Source organism: Alosa pseudoharengus, unplaced genomic scaffold (assembly GCF_046254945.1).
Source record: "Alosa pseudoharengus isolate Yale_2024_CS ecotype anadromous, Long Island Sound unplaced genomic scaffold, YU_APseudo_1.1 YU_APseudo_1.1_scf_24, whole genome shotgun sequence".
Taxonomy (NCBI): domain Eukaryota; kingdom Metazoa; phylum Chordata; class Actinopteri; order Clupeiformes; family Clupeidae; genus Alosa; species Alosa pseudoharengus.
This window is the reverse complement of record NW_027468689.1, coordinates 22,402,607-22,426,460: the sequence shown is the minus strand read 5'-3', so window position 1 is coordinate 22,426,460 and position 23,854 is coordinate 22,402,607. Positions and strand designations below refer to the sequence as shown.

The 23,854-nt window shown below is 41.0% G+C and overlaps 1 long non-coding RNA gene and 2 other non-coding genes across 3 annotated transcripts; 1 reads left to right on the top strand and 2 right to left on the bottom strand.

Moving 5' to 3' along the window:
* Positions 1–45: 45 nt before the first annotated feature.
* LOC143142008 (uncharacterized) lies at positions 46–9,559 on the bottom strand. Its single transcript, XR_012990854.1, has 4 exons — positions 9,511–9,559; positions 9,245–9,363; positions 9,062–9,139; positions 46–915 (listed from the first exon to the last, which is right to left on the bottom strand). It is a non-coding gene; the product is annotated as an uncharacterized LOC143142008 (long non-coding RNA).
* Positions 9,560–10,010: 451 nt separating this feature from the next.
* Positions 10,011–10,083, bottom strand: trnak-cuu (transfer RNA lysine (anticodon CUU)). Its single transcript has one exon. It is a non-coding gene; the product is annotated as a tRNA-Lys (tRNA).
* A 9,401-nt stretch (positions 10,084–19,484) lies between these two features.
* On the top strand, positions 19,485–19,555 carry trnag-gcc (transfer RNA glycine (anticodon GCC)). The gene has a single exon. It is a non-coding gene; the product is annotated as a tRNA-Gly (tRNA).
* The last annotated feature ends 4,299 nt before the right edge of the window (positions 19,556–23,854 follow it).

Genomic DNA, 23,854 nt, shown 5'->3' with positions numbered 1-23,854 from the left:
TCTTTTTCAACAAAGTAATGAGATGAGTTTAAAGCTTAATTATGGTGCAACATTATTATCTTTATTAAATACTGTATAAGGTACCAGTAAAAAGATTCAGAACACTGTACAACATTCACAGCAATTTGCCATGAAGAACGCACATATACACACATGCCCAAAATTCATTGTGTAGGTTTGACAGATAGCATCCCTTCACATACCAGTGCAACACATTCCAGGATATCTACAGCATACTAGCAATAAAGTGCAAAACGGTACATTCACTTGAAAAGGAAAGAAACAGTGCAGAGAACAAAGGTTAAGCCTTTTGCAGTGTAGAGCACTTGATCATTTGATTGTCTTGTCTCGGCTATTAAATATATGTTATGGCCTGATGACCACTTTATTAGTGAATATAAGCTACATATCATTATATAGCTTGCAAAGAATTTTAAAAAGTTATTGACTACAAGACAGAGAAATACAGAGGGTTTGTTGGAGGAGGGCAGCTGATTGACCACCTCCAAATGTGAGAAGGTCCAAAAAGGTCACATTTCCCAGAGCTCCCCCGTAACAAAAATCCATCAGAATCCTGCCACCTTCTGTATGAGACTGCTGTAAAAGAGTCTGTAATCTAGGCTGTTTTAGAACTTCACAGCTCAGCATACCATAACACACTTTGTACATATGCCCATTGTATTACTCACTGTCTAGCTTCATTCTAGACAAATACCGCCAACTAAAAATAACAACTTTGATCCTTTTGAGAACAAAAAGAACAAAGGTCATCACTACGACTGAGAACAATATAAGCTAAGTTGGTTAAAGGGGGTTAGGAAGGCGATTGAGGCCTTCTTGCAAAAGTTAGTTTATTCACAAGGAATGTTTTCTTTGTCCAGACTCCTGGACCTGGATGCATGTGGGATTGTGTGTCTGTGAAAAACAAAGGAAAATATCAGTGAATGCCAAGGTAATGGTGGGATCCTAGCCGGCTGTGAGGCTGGAAACAGGATTAGTGAAGTGTGTTGAGATTTGCAGTGCAATGCAATACCCAGTAGGGGTGAGAATTGCCACAGAGGTGAAGATACAATACCATGACAATATTTGGGCCACAATACAATATTATTGTGATTCTATATGTTTTACGATACAGCCTGATACAATACAGCAGTGTACCCAGATTAAATAACCAGTATTAATATGAGAGCCACATTAGAACCTATACAATTATAACTAAAACAGTTTAGAAAATAATCTATCACTTAAATTACAGATAAACTACTATAATGTCTTGCATTATTATTTCTTTCTATAATTTTAAAATATTTTAATATTGATCAAAATGAATATGAGAATGACTGGTTGGTCTGAACAACATCATCATTTATTTAGAGTGAACATTATTTGCGCAACCCTGTCGTCACTAAAGTTTAGGAAATTGGTCAGGGTTTTGATCCATTGAAACAGACCAGATTGAATGACCAAATTATGGATTTGATTATGTAGTCAGGGGGAAAACTTGTAAAAACTAGTTGAACCCCTTAAAAAAAATAGTATTTGAGGTTTTTGCATTTTTTGCATCCTTAGGGCATGTAGTCAACATTTCTTGATGATAACATCAAATTTAGGCGGTGGCAAATTTTTTATTGGCATATTTCCAAAATGGCCGCCGCTGGAGACGCTGAAAACCAAAAAAAATCATATTTCAGGGTCTAATAGATCAATTTTGATGGTTTTGATATCAAACTAGGTTTTCTGGGGTGGTTAGTTAATTTATGAGGTAACTGAAAAGGTCAGAGGTTAGGTTCATATTTTAATTGTCAGGGTGATGGTCAATTTGGGTCCAAAATCCAATAAAAAGCCATTATAGTAGAGGTGGGTAAGATTTGTATGCACGTCATTTAGCGGAGAATATCTCAACTGTTATAGACTAATATGACCCCACTGAACAACATGGGATGTGTGCCAAAATCTCTACCTGGGACGAAAGTCCTGAAAATGACCACAACAGATGACACTATTATCACACTACAGGTGAATGGGACTTTTTTCCCCCTTTATAGATATCCCCATACATACGTCTTTGTGTGCCTATTATACCACATAACAATTGTTCTGGCTCATCCGCAACTCAGGAGTGAAAAGATCAATATTACCACTTCATGATATCTGCATAGCGCTCACACATTGTCTCCCAGCACTACATGTGCTGATTGGGTGTGATTACAATCAGCAAAATTTTAACCAAACTTGCAGCTCTGAACACTGTCCACAAACCATTTGGTCAAATGTCTCAAACCATCAACGGACATGGAGACATTTGACGACCTGCGCATTGCTGCGTTCAATAGTAATGCCCTTAAGATGGACTTTGAGAGGGCCGCTTGCACCTCAACTAATGCAAGAAAACATATACAAAGAGCCTATTCAACAGCAGCTTTGGGTCCAAACACCATTTACAGACACACCACCTTGATCTTAAGTGCAGATGCTTATGGTTTTGTAAGAAATAGTGGGGGGCCTTAAGCACATTTTCGCGCAAATTCATCTAAAAGCGCCAAATTTGGTACAAATGTAGCTTAGGTCATACTGAAATGATTTAGCTAGGGCGCCGGAGTCAGCGACCCTTGGGGCCAAGATGGCGGCCAAATCCAATATGGCCGTTGCGCGAAAAGGGTTCCGGCTATAACTTTTGAACTACATGAGTTACAAATACAAACTTTTTCAGCTTAATTGATCATGGGGAATACATAGGAATGTTAATATTTATGACCCGGTGCATCTGGACCCCTTATTCCTCCAATTCTAATATGGCCGCTGTCCAAAAAAGCAGTTTTGGCTGTAGTATGGGGCCTTACACCCCATTGTTTGTGCAAATTAATCTACAAGCACCAAATTTGCCACGGATGCAGCTGAGGGAATAATGAAATGATTTAGCCAGGCCGCCCAAGCCAGTGGTCCCTGAGACCAACATGGCAGCCAAATCCAAAATGGTTGTCGCCTGAAAGGGATTCGGCTATAGCTTTGGAGCCAGATGAGATACAAATACAAACTTGATGTCTATTTTACCTTTTTTGATGATGGGAAACCCATAGGAATATTTACATTTATGATTGGGTATATCATGACCCGCCAAATTCCCTAAATTCAATATGGCTGTCCGAAAAAGGGTTTTGGCTTCAAATTTTGAACCAAATGCGCTACAAATGAGGATGTTGTGTTTATTTTTAGTTTATTGACCACAGGAAGTCCATTGGCATATTTAAATGTATGCTTGTGTCAGTCTGGAACCTGTATTCTTTTCAAGACTTTGGTTGAAAATCTTTTTTTACCACAGCTTTGAAGGTTATTCTCAATGTGGATTAATTTCCTTATAAAAGTGAAATGCTTTCAGTGTACCACAGGTGAATACATTTCGAAATGTAATCATATAAGAAAGAATAAGACACAATTATTATTGCAAGGCAATATTTATAGTATGTCAAATTGTTAAAAGAATAAGAGAATAGAATAGACTATCTAAGAGAATAATAGATAGTCAATTTGTCCAAAACTCTTCAAAGGTTTGCTCAGCATATAAAAAAAAACAGCAATAACATAAAAACAACAACAGAATTCTCATGGTCTCTCTCATGAATTTTTGCCTGAAGAAGACCCAGCAGGGTCGAAACGTTGCTTGTTGTGCATTAAATATATGGGAGTAAAAAGCAGTGTTGCGGACATTATATTTTTTCAATTGAGTAAGTTTTACTGCACCTGCCAGAAGGTGGGATGTGCATACAATAACTGTTTGCTCTCTCATGAATTCTCATTCTCATGATCTCTCTCACAATTGTAGTCATAAGAACAAAACACTTATGGAAAAAAGTACACCTGGTTAGGAAGGAAGTTGGTAGGAAAGGAAGTAGTTGGCTAAACACTGTTGTTGGTCATCTTCTGAGACCACAGGTGACTACTACAGTACATGGACCCATTACAATTTCCAGAGGTGGGTGTGGAGGATGCCTTAATCTACCTGCTTCATAGAACACACTCTCACCTGGACAGGGGCTGGCAGTATTGTGAGGATCATGTTCTTTGATTTCTCAAGTGCTTTTAACACCATACAGACTATGCTGCTACGTGACAAGCTTTGAAGGATGCAAGTAGACACCTCCACAACTTCATGGATTACTTATTACCTGACTGACAGACCACAGGTTGTGAGAATGAAAGGGTGTGTGTCTGAACAGGTAGTCAGTCACATAGGAGCACCACAAGGGACTGTGTTGTCTCCTTTTCTTTTCACACTGTACACCTCAGACTTCCAGTACAACTCTGAGTCATGTCACCTGCGGAAGTTCTCAGACAGACTGCAGTTGTGGGGTGTGTCAGTGATGGTGAGGAGACGGAGTACAGGCAACTGGTGGACCACTTTGTGACATAGTGCAGAAACAACCACCTTGTCTTGAATGTGGCTAATACAAGGGAAATGGTGGTGGACTTTCGTAGGGCCAGGCCTGAGCTAAATACCATTTCATTACTGGGTGAGGAAGTTGTTGAGAACTACAAATATGTGCGGGTTCTTATAGACAATAAACTGGATTGGAGGTACAACACTGAGGCTGTATACATAAGTATATATACTCTTTTGATTCCGTGAGGGAAATTTGACTCTGCATTTAACCCAATCCGTGAATTAGTGAAACACACTCAGCACAAAGTGAACACACAATGAGATGAAGCACACACTAATCTCGACGCAGTGAGCTGCCTGCTACAGCGGCGCTCGAGGAGCAGTGAGGGGTTAGGTGCCTTGCTCAAGGGCACTTCAGTTGTTCCTACTGGTCGGTGTTCGTACCGGCAACCCTCTGGTTACAAGTCCGAAGCGCAAACCAGTAGGCCACGGCTGCTCCAAAGAAGGGTCAGAGCAGACTCTATTTTTTGAGAAAGCTTAGGTCATTTAATGTGTAGTCATGGTAAAAAAAATAGTTATCTGTAGCTTATTCGGTTCAAAAGTTGTAGTCAAAACCCTTTTTCGGACAGTCACCAGATTGCATTTGGGGACTTTGAGGGACCCAATACATACATATACCCAATCATAAATATTTTGTGTTTCCCATAGCCAGAAAAGGTGAAATATTTTTTAATTTTACATTTGTATTGTATCTCATCTGGTTCAAAATATGCAGCCTACAGTAATCCCTTTTCAGGTGGCGGCCATATTGGATTTGGCAGCCATCTTGGTCCCAGGGGCCACTGGCTCCGGCATCCTCACTAAATCATTTGAGTATGCCCTCAGCTGCATCCATGCCAAATTTTGTGCTTTTTAGATAAATTGGCGAAAACAATGGGGTGTAAGGCCATATTGGAATTGGAGGATTAAGGGGTCCAGATATACTGGGTCATAAAGATGAACATTTATATGTGTTTCCCATGATCAATTAAGCTGAAAAAGACATCAAGTTTGTATTTGCAGCTCATGTGGTTCAAAAGTTACAGTCGGAACACTTTTCGGGCAGCGGCCATATTGGATTTGGCTGCAATCTTGGCCCCAAGGGTCGCTGGCTGTGGCGCCCTAGCTAAATCATTTCAGTATGACCTGAGCTACATCTGTGCCAAATTTGGTGCTTTTAGAAGAAATTGCGCGAAACAACCTATTTATGTGCTTAAGGCCCCCCACTAAAAGGGGAGTTTATTAGTCCCTGAGATTGTAATCTCAAAACCTGAAGGTTTACCAGATCCCTGCTCGTGTGGCAAGTGTGCACACAAGAATGGGTGTCCCTGTCGGGTAGCTGGTATCCGTTGTTGCAAGTACTGCAAATGCATCACCATCCCCATACCTACATGTAGACTCTGTTGTGAAAGTTTTACCTTGCAACACAGGGAATAAACCTGTTGTTTTGTATTTTTCACTTTAACGTTCCAATGATAATAGCAAGGTTGGATATAAACTTAGTTTTTGCCCCCAGGCAACATTGTTTTTGCCCCCAGACAACATTGCGGAATGAAAATCAACATTTTACAGATATGAAGTTATAATAATACAAATTATCATAGGAAATCATCAAAATCACTGTTATGTACCAGTTAAAAACTCCATAAATCTCCCCAAACATTCTCCGGTACGGTATACACACACAACCACACACACATATCCATGAGTTTGCACACTTACACCCATGCATACTCATGTATACGTACTGATGCACACTCATGCAAGTTTCATGCAAGTTACCTACACCTGACTTGGGGCTACAGGGTACAGGGTAGCAAGTCTGCAGCTTCACCGCAACATCAAAAAGCCATGGATGTTGGTATGATAGTCAGGGCACATACTCAACCATAGTGATGGCATTCTATAAAACTTCATGAAGCACACTCATGCACTTCACATATACAGGTGCTTCCCTACTTAGAATATTTGGTATGGCCATATGCAAGTCCGTTATGGTTCAATGTTGCCTCAGGGCAACATGCGGTTTTTTGTAATTTCCTAAACACCTACATTGATATGTTATGAAAAGTTGTTGATAATACACCGGTAAATTAATATACTGTATAATTGAATATTTCATAGAAAATGCTTGGGGTCATTTTCACCCCACGTATGGAAAGTGTGGTACTGATACAAAAAATGCAATTACTTAAAAATATACCAATTAGATACAAATTCAAATGGCCTCATGTCAAAGACAACCTATTTGAGGAATATATGGAAGATTAAACAATAACAATTTAAACTGACCAAGATATTGCAAAAAAACAACCGCTGGGATCATTTTTGACCCTACTTATGCATCCCTTGTTTGTATACAATTCATTTTCCATTCAATACAGCACAAAACACAATTAAAAATATCAAACCAGAATTATAGCTGCACTTTACCGACATTGAGGATTAAAAACATTACACTCCGGATGACATCTCAATATCTTATCTGAAACTAATATCTGCTACCAGACGAAAGAAGACATTACCCTGACTAACTTGCTTCAGAAGACAGCTGGACGAAAGTCTCGACCAAAGAATCACTTGTAAGCTAACTTAGAATAACAACGTCTACAACAAACAACATTTCATACAGAAAAGCTGAAAAACGAGACCATGAGTTTGATAAAAAAAAAAACTGATTACCTTTATTGAGGCAATAGGACAGGCCTATGTACTGTATGTACAGATCCATGTTGCCTGTCTAAAAAAGTGTATTACTGTCACAGGTGCTACTAGTGAAGGGAATCGTGTAATTTTAGGAACGGTTCATATAGATTTTTGCAACTGGTGATTTTTTACTTGCTAGGACCCCACTGAATACAAAACAACCTGTTTCCATTTTTTTTCTTCATTTTCAGTGCCAAAATTCAAGATGGCGGACAATATGCAGAAAAATAATATAAAGGCTTAAAGTGGTCAACTTTTTGATAAATATACCCTAATAAGGTAGACAAGTGAGATACAGACTATTTTCAAAAGATGTATTGTATCATTTGCCAAGAAATTTGGAGAAAAAAATGGGGGGGAAAAAAGAATCTTGTTTCATTATTGAAGAGTTCAACAAAACATTGTCATTGTCACTCAAGTATTTATCCTCACTCTCACTATCTTTTTAATATTGGTGCACATCTCCTCAGAGCCTTCACACCTGCAAAGTTGTGTGAATGGTAAGTTGTTACTCTTGCAAGAACACCTTCTACTGCATTGGCTGGTAAGACAACAGCACTTCACAAACTCCACAACAGCCTCTGGTGCTGGTGGAAGTTTTGACAGAACAGGAGCCCATTACCCATCAATAATTTGCCTCCATCCCAGTGATAGTGAGTTAAGAATCTTTTAAGTTGAGATATAGTCCTCTGTCATCTAAAATAAAATGGTAATTATCTAACATATGGTAATTTATCGGATTTTTACTCAAAATGACCTTGCCGCTGACCTTAAGAATGTAACTCTGACCTTGAAATGACCTTTATTTGACCTCTGACCTTTTCAGTTACCTCATAAATGAACTAACCACCCCAGAAAACCTATAGTTTGATATCAAAACCATCAAAATTGATCTATTAGACCATGAAATATGATTTTTTTGGTTTTCAGCGTCTCCAGCGGCGGCCATTTTGGAAATATGCCAATAAAAAATTTGCCACCGCCTAAATTTGATGTTATCATCAAGAAATGTTGACTACATGCCCTAAGGATGCCAAAAATGCAAAAACCTCAAATACTATTTTTTTTAAGGGGTTCAACTACATTTCCTCCTGACTAATGGGGCATTTTTCAACCTAGCCTGGAGGCCAGCCTGAATTTACCCCACCCACAAAATTTGAGGATTTCAAATGCCTTAATTGCTGTTTTCTGTTCTTTTTTCTTTTTTTTAAGTTTTGTGGTTATTAGAGATCCCCATTTCATTTATTATAGATCCCCATTTCCCCAGATCCCCATTTGAGACCCCTCTCTAGTACCCAGATCCCCATTTCATTAGAACCAATACTTTAAGAATGTCTGAATCAGATTTTATTGTTTAACCTTTTAAGGTGTACAGTCACACCGGTGTGGCGGGAATGTTGGAAAATGAAAGTTCAAAAGAAGGCTCTGGAATGATCTACTTGCAGAAATCAGGTTATCCAAGTCAGCATCCTCCTTTACGTCACTCCTCACACACATCTTTATAGGAAAGCCTAGTTGTGTTTACGTTTGATAATTTCTTGAAAATGTATTGATTTTATTACATAATTATATTGTTTTATGTGTTTTCTTTAAATCTGCATGGCCTTACGGCTTTATATTATTGCTTTTTACATCTAATTGTTTTATTTTATTTTGAAAATGCATTAATATTTTTTTACTGTCTGTTTTTGTTGCCTTTGTACAATAAGATTATTATTATTATATTACTATTTGATTTTTTTTTTTTTTTAAAGACTTCAACACATTTCCTGTTGTCTGGACCTTTTCTATTACTAGTATGTACTTACTGATGTGTAAGGTTTTGGCTGTGGTAGCCTATCATATCAGTAGGCTATTCGTATAGAGATAGCCTACTAAGGCATGGTATCATATCTCTGTTATAATTTTGGTATCGTCACATACAGTGCAGTGACTTACATATCTTTGGTAGGTTTCCCATTGAGTTTGCGTGAGCATGGAGACATCATGTTGTCCGTTGGGCTCCTAATGTCAGTCCTGTATAGCGAGAGCACATAATGCAACTTTACGTGAAGCATGTGTACATTTTAAAGATTCTTTTAAAAATGTAGCTCATGACTATACAATGTATGTTGTACTTACGTCTCTTGTATTCTCTTTCTCCTGGCTAGGCTTGGGGTCGGTGGCTGTTGGTTGTGATGACTGCCATGCAACTCCACCTTTCTTGCATTTCTTGAATCCATTTTCTCTCTTTCTGCAGGCTATTCTTAAACAAAATTATTGTTACACCCTTTGCCTAAACTGTAAATTCAGTTTTGTCACTGTATGGATTGCTCCCAGTAGCAATAAATATGAATAAACATGTAGGCTATCTGAAATAATGAGCCTTACAAGAATAACAGACCTACCTTTGGTTCGTTTGCTGTCAGATTGGCGTTTGAAGCGAAGAGATTGTTGTGTCAGCTGTTTAGCCTCATATTCGAAGGTGGCGCTGTGTGACGTATTTTAAATAAGAGCATGCAATTGGTTGTCGTCAAGCAACACAAGTTGCAACACACATTTTTTAGACGCCCAAAGTAAACTTGTTTTTCTCGTAGGCTGGCTGGGGAAAAGGATACATTTACATATTTTTAAAAGTAAACCAGTTCATGAGATTTCCCATAAAACCAAAGATGTATAGAGTTCAGCCTATGTTGTAGGCTGATTAAAATATGTCAAAAATAACACGCTTAAATAGTTGAAGGCTATTTGTTCCGAATTTGGAAACTTTTAACGATGCCTTTCGACTTGTTTTAGACATGTCAGACCAGCCGACTCAGAACTGTACCAATTTTCTTTCTAATGGCAGGATGTCGGTCACAAGTTGTTGTACAAGTCATCACAAGGAGTGCTTCGCAGAAAAGATTTGCGCCCAACGTGGGGCTCGAACCCACGACCCTGAGATTAAGAGTCTCATGCTCTACCGACTGAGCTAGCCGGGCTACATATGTAGCAATGATGCTAAATGCAACATAACAGAGTATTTTATAGCTTAGATTTAGAAACGTTAGTCTATTGCGAGTGATAATCCCAAGTGGTAATGTATTACAATTATTTGTCGGTTTAGGCACTAAATTACCAGATTCGCGTTCATAGCGCAGAAGCAGTGAACTTTCGCTAATTAGCCTAACCCCCTTCTGTTCATTTTTCACTTTATCAAATTAACCGATGAATAGGCCTACCTTGACAATGCCATGCACACCAGCACTCGCCAGTCACCTACACAGTTAAGAATGTAGGCTAGCCTAGCCTATAGGCCTACTAGCCTAGGCCTACTGAGAAATTCCGCTCTTGACAGAACCAGAGCCCGTCTACGGATCTTCCTATTAGACATTCTCTGCAAGGCCGTAGCCATGATGTCAACATTGGGGGGGGGGGGGGGGGGACCAAATCTGTGGTGCGGTGTGAATTTCAATAACAGAATTTCAATACATTTCCTGCCATGCAAAAATATTATTAAAATCACAAACAAGTCATTAGTTAAGTCAGTCAATTAGGATATACCAAACTTTTGACGGACATAGGCACGGATGGATTATGAACCCCTGGGCATAGATGCAAAAAACCCTCCCCTGTTAAGATAGGGGGGCCCGGGGGCATACTTCCCCTGAAGACTTAAAAAAAATGACCCTTTATATTATGACGACTTGTGGATTTGTGGAAATAGAAGAGAAGGGCGGAGAAGCAACTTCACACCTTAGGCTTCAGGGCCCCCTAAGCTTTTGGGCGCATGCAGTATAGGTCCATTCAATAATCCATCCCTATAGACCTGTGGTATGACTCCATTTGTCTCCAAAATTTATATTTTAAAAGAAAATACAAACTAGAGTATCTTTGATAACCTCTATATTACACTGAATGCTTACTCATAGGTTTGGACCTATAGCCCAATCATATTTTGTATTTTGATTTTATTATTCTGGCGGCTAATCACACAATTTTAAGGTAGTTTAAAAGGGATGGGATTCAAGATAGGCTACTAAGACAGGTCCCTCTTCTGTCTGGACTCACCTCAAGTTACCCTATGCATTATAGGCTGGTTTCTGACAGAAATTACGTTTTGTGTTAACATGTAGAAACACATCCTTTATTTGGTGAATGGAGGAGGAAATTCCTTTCTTTGGTTATTGTCCGCGATTCACATTAACTGTAGGCTATCATCGCGATTGTAAAAGTTTTTTCAACTTTTGTGCCGTCGCCACAATTGAATGCTACGTTTTGCCTGCATGGATGCTCGATTGAGTGCGCATTTAAATGTAACATGCAAGATGCAACAACCATTTCTAAGAGGCTTATAAACCGGTTCATTTCTGACATTACTACTAGCATATGAATGCATTATTTATGTTGTAAGACATGTGAAAGAAATGAATGACACAGCCACGCACAAATTCAAATAAAAGGAGACTACGTTTCACTTTCGCTATAATTGCGAGAAAATAGGCTACAATATGGAAAATGCTTCAAAGTTCCCTTTGAGTCTGATCAGCTTCAAAAATGAATGGGGTTTCCTTAGACAGTGCTACACCTTTTCAACAAGTTTTGTGAGAATTGTACCGGTATCTTTTGCGATATTGTTGACAGCCCGCACTGCAGTAGGGTGCAGGAAGCTTTTGATAGCGCACGCCTCAAACGATAAACGCAAAACCTCCAGGACAAACCACTCACAGTGTAGGCTACTCTCTCTGAAACCATCAATAGGTCACTAATTTGTGCGTTATTTACGTTTGATTGCATTTCAGATGTGACTTGTTGGTTTCCTGTAGTAGCCTATAGCGTTTTTTTCTTTATTTATTTTTCTATGTCCGAATATTGGGGGGGACATTTTGGTCACGTCTGAATATTGGGTGGGACACGTCCCCCCCAAAGTCTATGGTGACTACGGCCCTGATTCTCTGACAGAACTCACCAATAACTTCTGCTACTGATTCTATGTAGCATGATGGTGTATAACAGACATCGCACAACTGCAACACCCCCTGTCAATGGGAATAAATTATCCTAGATTTTTAGAGGAGAAACTGTTGGTTTTTAGGTTATATCTATCGGAGAGCAGTAGATTTCAGTAAATGACAGCAAAAATGGAAAACTACTAACTGAAAATGACATTTTTGCCTTCTGTAAGCATAGTTATTATGACATTATTGCACAATAACACCTGGCAATCTTGTCATCCGTTATGCCCACTCCTTTAGCCTACTTTCCAAAGGAAGAAATGTTGACATGAAAACTCACGTAGGACAGTAAGACTGAAATAGCAAATATTAGTTATGTTTTTTTATGTATATGTTAGTTTATGTTTTTTTTTTTTTTTTTTTTTTGTTATTTTATCATAGGCCTACTGTTTATGTTGTAAGTGTATGTCTTTAAGCTACTGGGACCTTGAATTTTCCCTTGGGGATCAATAAAGTAGGCTAACTATCTATCTATCTATCTAAAACATGTTTGCCAGATGTGAAGATGGCGCCTGCTCTACTGGCTTTCTCCTCTCTGATCAAGGCTATTTTGATTAGTTGCACTCTGTATTTTATTCATTTTATTTATGTATTTTATCATCACACTTTTTATTATGTATTTTATGAACTTCAATACAATAGCCTGGGCGAGTTAGTACCCTTGGGCTAGGGCCTCTCCTCCAAACTGACATGTGCATGGTTGCAGTGGTGCTTACCTTGAAATATAGCCTTGGAATATGCTACAGCCCCTGTTCAAGTTCCTTCCGGCCTTGTCTACTTGGTAGGTAAATCCAGACGTGGGGCCTGGGAATCATCTCTGAAGGCAACAGAATGTTCTCTGAATTAACCTCTTTGTTAGTTATTCTGTCAAATGTGATGCATTTATCAAAAAGTGAGCAATTGTTAGGAAAAATCTGAGTTAAACTGCCCCACAACTTGGGAGCAATTGAAGGTTATAGTTCTATCAGGAACACAACGGTGCAGCTGGGAATCGAACCCACGGTTTTCGAGAAGGATTTTCTGGCTACTGCAATGCTCGGCCAATATTGTACTTTCATTAACATCCAGCAGATGGCATATGTCCTCCATGCAAAAAATAAGTCTACCGCCTTCAAATCAAAGTAAGATGCCCATGCTGCACATGGCTGATGCTTTATAAACTTTTTATAATGTGTTTTATGACCTTCAATAGCCAGGGCTATTCCTATAGGGTTAGCATGTGTCTTGGTCAAATGCATCTCCGTGGGCTGGGGTGTACGTTATCCATATGATGTGCATAGGTCTCTCTTGCCTGGTTAGGACAGGGCGTGCATAGATTTACTTTGAAATATTGCTTTTTAGCATTGGAACATAATTTTAAATTTGCCGTAGGCTAATGCAGCCTCTGCTCAAATTCCTTCCACCCCTCTCTTTTATGGCCTCCTTACACCAAACAACTTTGACAAGATTTGGGAAAGATTATTGAAAGATTGGAGTCTTTTGAGTTTGAATGGGGGTCATAGTTAAAAGACTACAATCTATCAAAAGTAACCGAATCTTGTCAAAGTGGTTTTGGTGTAAGGGGACCATTACTTGATTGATTACGGGGACCATGGAAATTATCTCTGAAGGTAACAGAATGTTCTCCGATTTCAGTTTACAGGGGCGTTAACTAACGATGGTGCAGTCGGAGCAGTAGCCTACTACAACAGGTCCCAGGTGCGAGGGGTATATCTACACCACCGATTTGGACCTCATTAAGTCTGTATGGGCTAATCGCACAATATCGTACACAAGGGTCGATTATGCCGACAATTGTCAGAACATTCTTTTCTCAATGTAGCCTATTTAAGAGAAAGATTGACAGCAATTTATACCACTCTGATGCCCTATAACTATTAGTCATGGTGACCTTATTTTTTGCATTGTGTTCACATTCAGATGTGACAACATATACTACAATATGAGTTAGAAGTAACAAAAAAAAACCTGAAACTTATTACATTTCTTTCTTTATTTTTACAAAGGAACAAGGCCTGCTGGGAATTCCTGTCATTCGTGACATTACGTTGTGTGGCTACTTCTGGATGTGTTGTACCTTAGTAAGCAATGCAATCAGCAATTAGTAAGCATAAAAGTGGCACACAGAAGTGAAAAGAAAGGCGAGAACTGGTTGGAGGCTAAAATGCAAATTAATTAAACTGAATAGTTTGTTGCTGCTGGCGTTGATGCTAGCAATGCTGACGTTAAGTCCTACCTAACAAGAACGATTGGACATATAGGCCTACTCTCCATAGACAACAGCAGAGCCAGGCAGTTGGGTTTCAACGACATATCATCAATGACTTTGCTGAACAGAAGGCCCAGAGTGAACTTGTAATGGGCGAGTTACAGGTTGCTTTTTTACTTTGCACTGGCCTTTTTATGGAAGGCTATCTGACCGCTGCGCCACACTGTTAGTGTAAGGCTAAATTAAGCAATCGTGTGGTCATTTTGTAGGAGCCACGCGTATGAGTTGCTGTGTTTTCCTTGATGGCTATTTAATTGTTCTATACGTTGCGTTTCGGAGGGGACTTCAGTTTAACATGTGGTAGCGATGATAGTCAGGTAGCCGCTGTCCATGATCATTTTGATCATTCTGATCAACTTTGTGTGCGTGTTTGTGTCACGGGGGGGGGTTGTTGTTGGAGGGGGGCCAATGAAAATGCTTGCACCGGGGCCCAGCACAGCTACGCTACTCCACTGAGCCCTTTGTTATTTTTTCTGCCAATATTCACTTGTATCAAAAAGTGATCAATTATTAAGAGAAATCCGAGTTAAACTGCACCACAACTTTTGGTTATATCTTGCTCACAACGTGCAGCTGGGAATCGAACTCACGATTTTCTGGCTACTGTATGCTTGTCCAATAACGTAGCCTACTTACACTAACATCCAGCAGATGGCATAAAGGAAAACAATAAGCGCCTTAAAATCAAAGCGTAGATGCCCATGTTGCACATAGTGTTGACCCCCCCCCCCCCCCAAAAAAAAAAAAAAAAAATACTGGTCTCCCCGTCGGGGAATCGAACCCCGGTCTCCTTCTTCCCGCGCGGGAGCCGTGGATAGTTAAGCTTAACTTTCTTAACTTTTCCCATTCATTCTCTATGGTAGTTCTTAACACTACGGATGCAATATGCTTTTGTCCACTACGCATTTTGGCGCTGTTGCGCTGTTGAGCTGCTTTTTAAAAAATATTGGCAGCCATCTTTGAATCGTTTGTTGTGGTCGGCGTTACCGATGACAGATATCGGACTGACTTTTTACTCTCAGGTAAGTTTGGTCTAATTACGTGCTATCCAATGAATGAAACTCTGTATATTTTTGGATACTTTGTCTGATATTCATGATTTTACGTGATAATATCTTGTTAGCGCCGTACTGACACTAATTCTATGCCACCAATTGGCTAGGCTAGCACCGCTTGTTTACATTCAAGTAGCTAGGTTCAATCTCTCTGAAATGCGTTTAAAATGCGATCAGACTATTGGTTTTACATGTTGAGACCTTGGAGAATGTACTGCTACTGTGTGGACTCGAAATGTAAAGTGCAAATATGCTTTAGATGCGTTAGAATATCAACCACGATTAGCATGCTAGCAGCTAAAAGCATTGAAAATGAATGAGCTACCAATCGCCACTGTAAAGACCTGACGATCACTGGAAATACTTTAAAAACGTGATCAGACACCCTAGCTCACTTCTTAAGACCATAGAGATGGTGTTACAACAGTTTGGAGTTGGAATTTGAGGTGTAAACATGCTTTTGAAGTGTAAACATGTCAACCGGGAATTCCATGCTAAAAACAGTGATGAATGAATGGACTATCTTTGTTTACTACTTTTACGAGGGCTGGGGGTCTCTGTAAATGTATTTAAGCCCTCATCCGATAATCTGGCTAGCATGTTTAGACCCTCTAGATGTTTTTACTACATTGTGAAATCGAAATTCTAAGTCTAAGTATGCTTTAGATATGTAAACAGAACACCTGATTTTTTTTATGTGTGTTAATGACTACACCACTATCAAACTAATAGTGATAGCCTATTATTACAACTCCAGGGATCTGTGTGTGTCTTCAAAATGGATTCCATATGGTGTGATTTAAATTGTTTGTCTTTTCCTCATAGAAAGTTGCGTCTGTGTCCCCCTTTAGGTTTGAGTCCTCGTCCTCCCAACTGACCCTGTGGCTCTCCACTGCAGCAGAACTGGCCCTTGAGTACCGCCAGAAGGGGACCACTACCTAGAAGATCAAGAGGGTGGACAGGGTGTGCAAGGGACACAGTGGCACTGAAAGGAGGCGACCCCAAAGCGTGATGTGCGCAGGCTGATGGGTCGGGCGCCGATACAGCTGTGTGAGCTAAATCAAAGGATACTCTCCCAATGGTAGGTCAAATGTTTTAGCACAACGCTGTGGTCATATTCAGTTTAAGGACTGTACATAAATGGTGACATTTAATTATTTGCACAGGCCCGTCAGAACACGGAGGGAGACAGAGAGGACTGTGGTGGCACCTTGACCAGGCACTGCAGACGGGCTCAGCAGGGTCGACCCAGAACCCAGCAGCATCGGCAACGTATCGTACAGCAGCAGCTGACCCACAGCCCAGCAGCAGTGGCGGTGTATCGTCTGACAGCAGCGGCCGGTTCAGCAGCGGTGGGTTCAGCAGTGGCGGCGTATCGTCTGACCGCAGCGGCCGGTTCAGCAGTGGCGGGTTCAGCAGTGGTGGTGTATCGTCTGACAGCAGTGGCGGGTTTAGCAGTGGCGGGGTATCGTCTGACAGCAGCTGACCCAGGGCCCAGCAGCATCGGCAACGTATCGTCCAACAGTAGCTGACCCAGGGCCCAGCAGCATCGGCAACGTATCGTCCAGCAGTAGCTGACCCAGGGCCCAGCAGCATCGGCAACGTATCGTACAGCAGCAGTGGACCCACAGCCCAGCAGGAGTGGCGGTGTATCGTCTGACAGCAGTCGACCCAGGGCCCAGCAGCATCGACAGTGTATCGTCCAGCAGTAGCTGACCCACAGCCCAGCAGCAGTGGCGGTGTATCGTCTGACAGCAGTCGACCCAGGGCCCAGCAGCATCGACAGTGTATCGTCCAGCAGTAGCTGACCCACAGCCCAGCAGCAGTGGCGGTGTATCGTCTGTCAGCAGTGGCGGGTTCAGCAGTGGCGGTGTATCGTCTGACAGCAGTCGACCCAGGGCCCAGCAGCATCGACAGTGTATCGTCCAGCAGTAGTGGACCCACAGCCCAGCAGCAGTGGCGGTGTATCGTCTGTCAGCAGTGGCGGGTTTAGCAGTGGTGGTGTATCGTCTGTCAGCAGTGGCGGGTTCAGCAGTGGCGGTGTATCGTCTGACAGCAGCGGCCGGTTCAGCAGTGGCGGGTTTAGCAGTGGCGGGGTATCGTCTGACAGCAGCCGACCCAGGGCCCAGCAGCATCGGCAGTGTATCGTCCAGCAGTAGCTGACCCAGGGCCCAGCAGCATCAGCAATGACAGCAGCGCACCCAGGACCCAGCAGCATCGGCAGTGTATCGTCCAGCAGTAGCAGACTCAGGGCCAGCAGCAGTATCAGTGTATCGCCCAGCAGCAGTGTCTAAGTGTATCGTCTAGCAGCAGCCGACCCACAGGCACACACACACACACACACACACACACACACACACACACACACACACACACACACACACACACACACACACTTTGCCTTCTTCAGCTGGTGTTCATTTAGTCATAGAATGCTGTTCTCCAATGTTCTGTAATGTTTTGTATCACTTAATATAATCCTTTTTATAGTCTTACCATGCCATTGTTGTTTTATATTATTGATTGAATGGACATTATTGTTTATTTTTGCTTTTTCCCTCATTTTCATGACTTATTTTATTAGGCTATTGATTGAATTGACATTGTTGTTTAGTATTATTATTCTCCTTATTATAGTTTGACCAACATTCTAATCTGTTCCCTGTTAAATTTTAAATATTATGTTGTTTTTTTATGTGTGTGTCACTTTGGACAAAGGCGTCTGCAAAATCCCATAACCATAACTTAATTATTTAATTTAACAACTTGTATTACTTTTTAGAGATGATTTTATCACACACTCACACACACGCTGTCACGCACACCTTCACACGCACACAGGCTTAGACACACACGTGCACACACTGCCTGTCACGCACGCACACACACACACACAGAGAATGCTGTTTTTTTTAACCAATGTTGTTCATAACTGTTTACTATCTGTAATTTATAACTTGTTCACAAATAAAATGGAACCTTTCTTCTGAAATACTACACATTGCCTTTCTTTTTTCTTCTGGAAGACATTAATGATAATTAAACAAAAAATAAGAGAATAACTGGAAAAGTACTCTCCTCTGCAATGTTGCATTATATTATTATTATTATTATTATTATTATAATTATTATTATTATTATTGCAGTATTGTACTGTGCTGAAGGAGCAGCATTTCTTCCATCAAAAACAAATTATATAAAATATTAAGTTATATTTTACATTTGCAGTTGAACATTTATTTAAAGAATAATTATTTCCAATCCCTTCCACTCATTTTTTTCATATTTCATAATGTTTCTGACGGGATTCGAACCCGTGCCTTTAAAGTAAATAATTAAATAATAAAATAGATAATGATATGCACAGGGCAGAATAAAGCTTCAATCTGATTGGCTGTTTTTCCGTTACACCTATACACGGCTGGCCCTGCTGTGACAGGCGGGGATACTCACCACTATACTAACGAGGACGACGAGCATGCGCGAAGATCATTCGAAACAAATAATTTCGTTTCACACGCATTCTTCTCTGTTTGAAACTGTGTCGGAATCGGTCATTTGAAAACGTTTAACATTTAACAGGCGCAAATATACACATCATGTATTGGTTTTGATTAGTTTCGTTGTCCATTGACCAAAATCACCATAGCGAATCTCACACTTTATCAACGCAACAAAAGCACAGCATCTTGTGTCGCCACATTGATAAATGTGCGCAATAGCCTTTTCAAGTTCGCCCACAGATTTAAAATGTGATCCGTGACAGATTGGTACCATATACAATGTAAATCGACTGGAAGGATAATTCTTGTTACATCGTACTGTAATATTGGGTGCTTGGCGATTTTAAAGGAAAAAACAGACCGAGAAGAATGAGCGTGAAATGTCATAGGAAAATAGATATAATATTCTCTGTCATCGTACCTATGGCAAGCCCTTTTAACTTTTAAACGCTAAGTTTGACTATCCGGAATCAACATTGTAGATATCAACAACTGGCACAACTGAATTAGTCTAGTTGCTGTTAAATGTTAAAATGGCTTGCCATACGTTTATGTCTCTATGCATTGGTGGTTCAGTGGTAGAATTCTCGCCTGCCACGCGGGAGGCCCGGGTTCGATTCCCGGCCAATGCAACTTTATTTTTTGAAAATGTATGTTATTCCAATACTTGTCTTTCATTTTCTTGTCTTTCAACTTGGCTTAATCGATTACCACCAATATTAGAGCAGTATGATCATTTTACTGGGACACTGTCAAGCCTGCTCGATGTTGCGCATGGGTGACAGAGCCCTCATGCACTAGCGCCAGCGACACCGCACCACAAAACAACAATATATGAATGAACAATAAATACGAATCGATGGCAAGCTGTCGTCTCCGCTGGAGTTCGCCTAGATAGAATGAACTTTTTAGAGACTGCCGCCGATATTTAAACAAAACTGTGCAACAGCGCCAAAACGCGTAGCGGCCAAAAGTATATTGCATCCGTAGTGGTTTAGCACTACCATTGGAAATGAATGGGAAAGCGTTTAGGGCCGTTTAGCTGAATTATTATCGGCTCCCTAGCATTGGCCGCAGGAGGCACGGGTTCGATTCCGGCCAATGCAGCTTTATTTTTTGAAAATGTATGTTATTCCAATACTTGTCTTTCATATAGGCTTCATCGATTACCACCAATATTAGAGCAGTATGATCATTTTACTGGGACACTGTCAAGCCTGCACGATGTTGCGCATGGGTGACATGCACTAGCGCCAGCGATACCGCATCACAAAACAACAATAGATGAATGAACAATAAATACGAATCGATGGCAAGCTGTCGTCTCCGTTGGAGTTCGCCTAGATAGAATAAACTTTTCAGAGACTGCCGCCGATATTTAAACAAAACTGCGGCAACAGCGCCAAAACGCGTAGCGGCCAAAAGTATATTGCACCCGTAGTGGTTTAGCACTACCATTGGAAATGAATGGAAAAGCGTTTAGGGCCGTTTAGCTGAATTGTTTTCCCGAGCATGGGCCGCAGGAGGCCCGGGTTCGATTCCCAGGCAATGCAACTTTATTTTTTGAAAATGTATGTTATTCCAATACTTGTCTTTCATATAGGCTTCAAGATGAATAATTCTCGGCTCCCGAGCATGTTTAGGCTCTGTAGATGTTGTTACTACAGTGTGGAGTCGAAATTCGTGGTCTAAATATGCTTTAGATATCTAAACAGAACACCTGGTTCTTTAATGTGTGTTAATGAGTAGCCTACACCACTATCAAACTAGTACAGTGATAGGCTATTATACCATAGCAGAATACAGAATGCATTATATATATGTGATTTAGATTGTTTATGTGTTCTTCTTGTATAAAATGGCATATGTGCCCCCAGGGGCGGACTGGGACCAAAAATCGTCCCTGGCATATTTGGCCCAAGCGGCCCTCAAATTGGTCGGGCACACCTAATTAAATACAGAATCTTGCGTTACCCTTGAATATGTATATTTTCAACTGTCATGGAGCACTGAAAGTGATGTAGGCCTCACTCTGACTGATCAGAGGTAGGCATGAAGCACATGATCTCCATATTCAAGTAGGCTATACAAGCAATTGTTAAAGAAGAGTTTCTGCTTGAATTCAAAGTATCATTTCAAATTATTCAATAGGCTACATTTAAACTATACAATGCTCAATTGACAGCAGCACCAAAAAATACTGAAGTCTATGTGTAAAGAGTTAAATTACCCAGATTGTCGTAGACATTAACGTAATTTATACCAGTTATCACTGTAGGACAACTGAAACAACATGAAATAAACAGGGCTGGAAATATTTTATTCCTGTAGGCTAGGGGAGCGCGGGGCACAAAGTAACACTTTTTGGTTATGGCTAAATAATTCTAAAATCATTTGAGTTTCACTAGTTATACTTTTTAACAAGCAACATACATATCTATGTTACACATATGCACTGGAAGTTTGTTTGTAGGAGCTACTGTTCTTTTACAATTCCACCGAGAGTGGCGATAGGTGAAATGTTACAACCTGCCCCATATGCGGGGTTAGTTGTAACACTCATCCCAACGGCTGTTTTTAATTAAATGAATTCAATAAATGTATCTGAATGTGTATGATAGAATAGGATCTGACTATTTATGATACATAAGTCATGAACTAACAACAGACGTGTGTCGAAAATTGACTTTATTTTCTATACGGAGAAATAACATGAGAAATATGCGCCAATGGAAGCAAAGAGTCTTACCAAGGTCAATCCTGCCAAGAAAAGCCCTCAAACCTGAAAACACATGAGGCAAAATGCAAAACATCACAACAACTAACTAAACTAACACTAATACGCGCATATTTTTATATTGCAACATCATTGTACAGTATGAGTGGCTTAGTTGTAACAGCGCGTTACAACTAACCCCGCTGGGTCACGTTTGTTATAAGATAAGCTAGCTCCTGCTATGAGTTGGCTACATGTTTCAAAACGGTGTTCATTTTTAGCCTACAAGACGGTTATTAAGATGATAGAAGATTGGAGTCAGTGAGCTGCACCCACAACTCAGTAATGGAAAGACAAGTACCACCTAGACATTAAAGTTGATGTCTTCAAAAGGCGTTTTGCTGCAGATCTACGTGGAAACACGTCCATACTGACTGAAAATTTGTGGAACACCGTCTCATAGTAATGTGATTAACTGACCAATAGCATGCCTCGATCAACCCCCTTCAAATAGGGAAAAAGTCCGTGTTACATTTAACCCCGCGTTACTTTGTGCCCCGCGCTCCCCTATACTACCTACATACATTGCTGGTACATTTTGGAACCGTATAGCTACATGAACTAATTATCTGTTCCAGTAGCCTATCGTATAGGTTATAGCTTAGTTGGCTTGTGCATGACTTTACGTGTTGTAGCTTACATTTCCGTCAGTCTACAGTCTTTTAGCCCATGGCATGATAACCCTTTCAAGATAGAAACCTTCTCTACTTTGAGAGACCAACCACCACTCATGCCATCGATGATGAATTTTGGGTGTCTGACGGAAACTGATGATCAATCTGACCAACAATTAACGTCGATTTGACAATCTTTTGCTGTCCGGGTTTGCAAATCATTAATTTAGGAAATTTAAGTTGCGCTATTTGTTATTGTAATCACAGCACGGCCTTACTATGTTATCATTACCATATCATTACATTATCGCAATTAATAAGTCATAATAATCATCATCGTCAGCATGGCATGTCACACATAGCCTACCTGCTCCACCAGTGAGTGAGTTCTTATCATGTAGCCTCAATAGGCTAGCGCTCTCCACCATCTGCTTACTGTCCCTCTGCTCTGTGTGCTTGCTTACATCCTCGTTCAAACTCAACGAACTTCAACATGTTACTGACATGCTAGCCTACTTGCAATATTGTATTTTTGAATCTTCCACATTGGTGTTAATTTTGCACAATTGTCACTACCGGCACCCGCCGCAATTTCGTGTAGGCAACTTCGATTAACTTTTGATGCGCTCACAGAATCCTGGCTCTGAGCCAAAATGGGAGGGGTGGGGCCTGACGTGAGCTGTTATTGGATCAGTCCAGTGTCAATACGTAACCAATGGGCCGCTGATTGTCCTTCCTTTGGGCCGATCGTTGGCCAAAATAATAATTATATAGCCTATTCTATCGGCCCTAAAGGTGCGTCGGCCCACCGGGAAAATGCCCGGTATGCCAGATGGCCGGACTGTGTGCCCCCCTTTAGGTTTGAGCCCTCGTCCTCCAAACTGACCCTGTGGCCCTTCACTGCGGCGACACTGGCTCTTGAGTACCACCAGAGGGGGACCACTGCCTGGAAGATCAAGAGGGCCAACAGGGTGCGCATAGAGGCAAGGGATACAGTGGCACTGAAAGGACGCAACCCCAGAGCAGTTGAGTGTGAGGTGCGCAGACTGATGAGTCGGGCACTGATACAGCTGTGTGAGCTAAATCCAACCCAGATAGCAAAATTTGACCAGCCCACCTCTGGCCCACTACCTTGCCTCAGGGTTTTGTGAGTGTTGGCCCAGTTCTGGCTGGGCCTCCGGCCCAACAATGGCCCAGTTACTGATAACTGACACAAAGAATTTCCTCTGGCCCAGATGTGGCCCACACACTGCAAAATGACTCTCATTGTTTCTGTTGGCCCAGGTCTGGCCCACACACTGTAAAATGACTCTTATTGGAACTGTTGGCCCAGGTGTGGCCCACACACTGTGAAATTACTCTTATTGTTTCTGTTGGCCCAGGTGTGGCCCACACACTGTGAAATGACTGTCATGCATTCTGTTGGCCCAGGTCTGGCCCACACACTATAACTGAGTGTTGGCTGAGTGTCGGCTGGGCCTCTGGGCCTGTACTGGCCCACGCACTATAAAACTGATCTGACTGAGTGTTGGCTGAGTGTC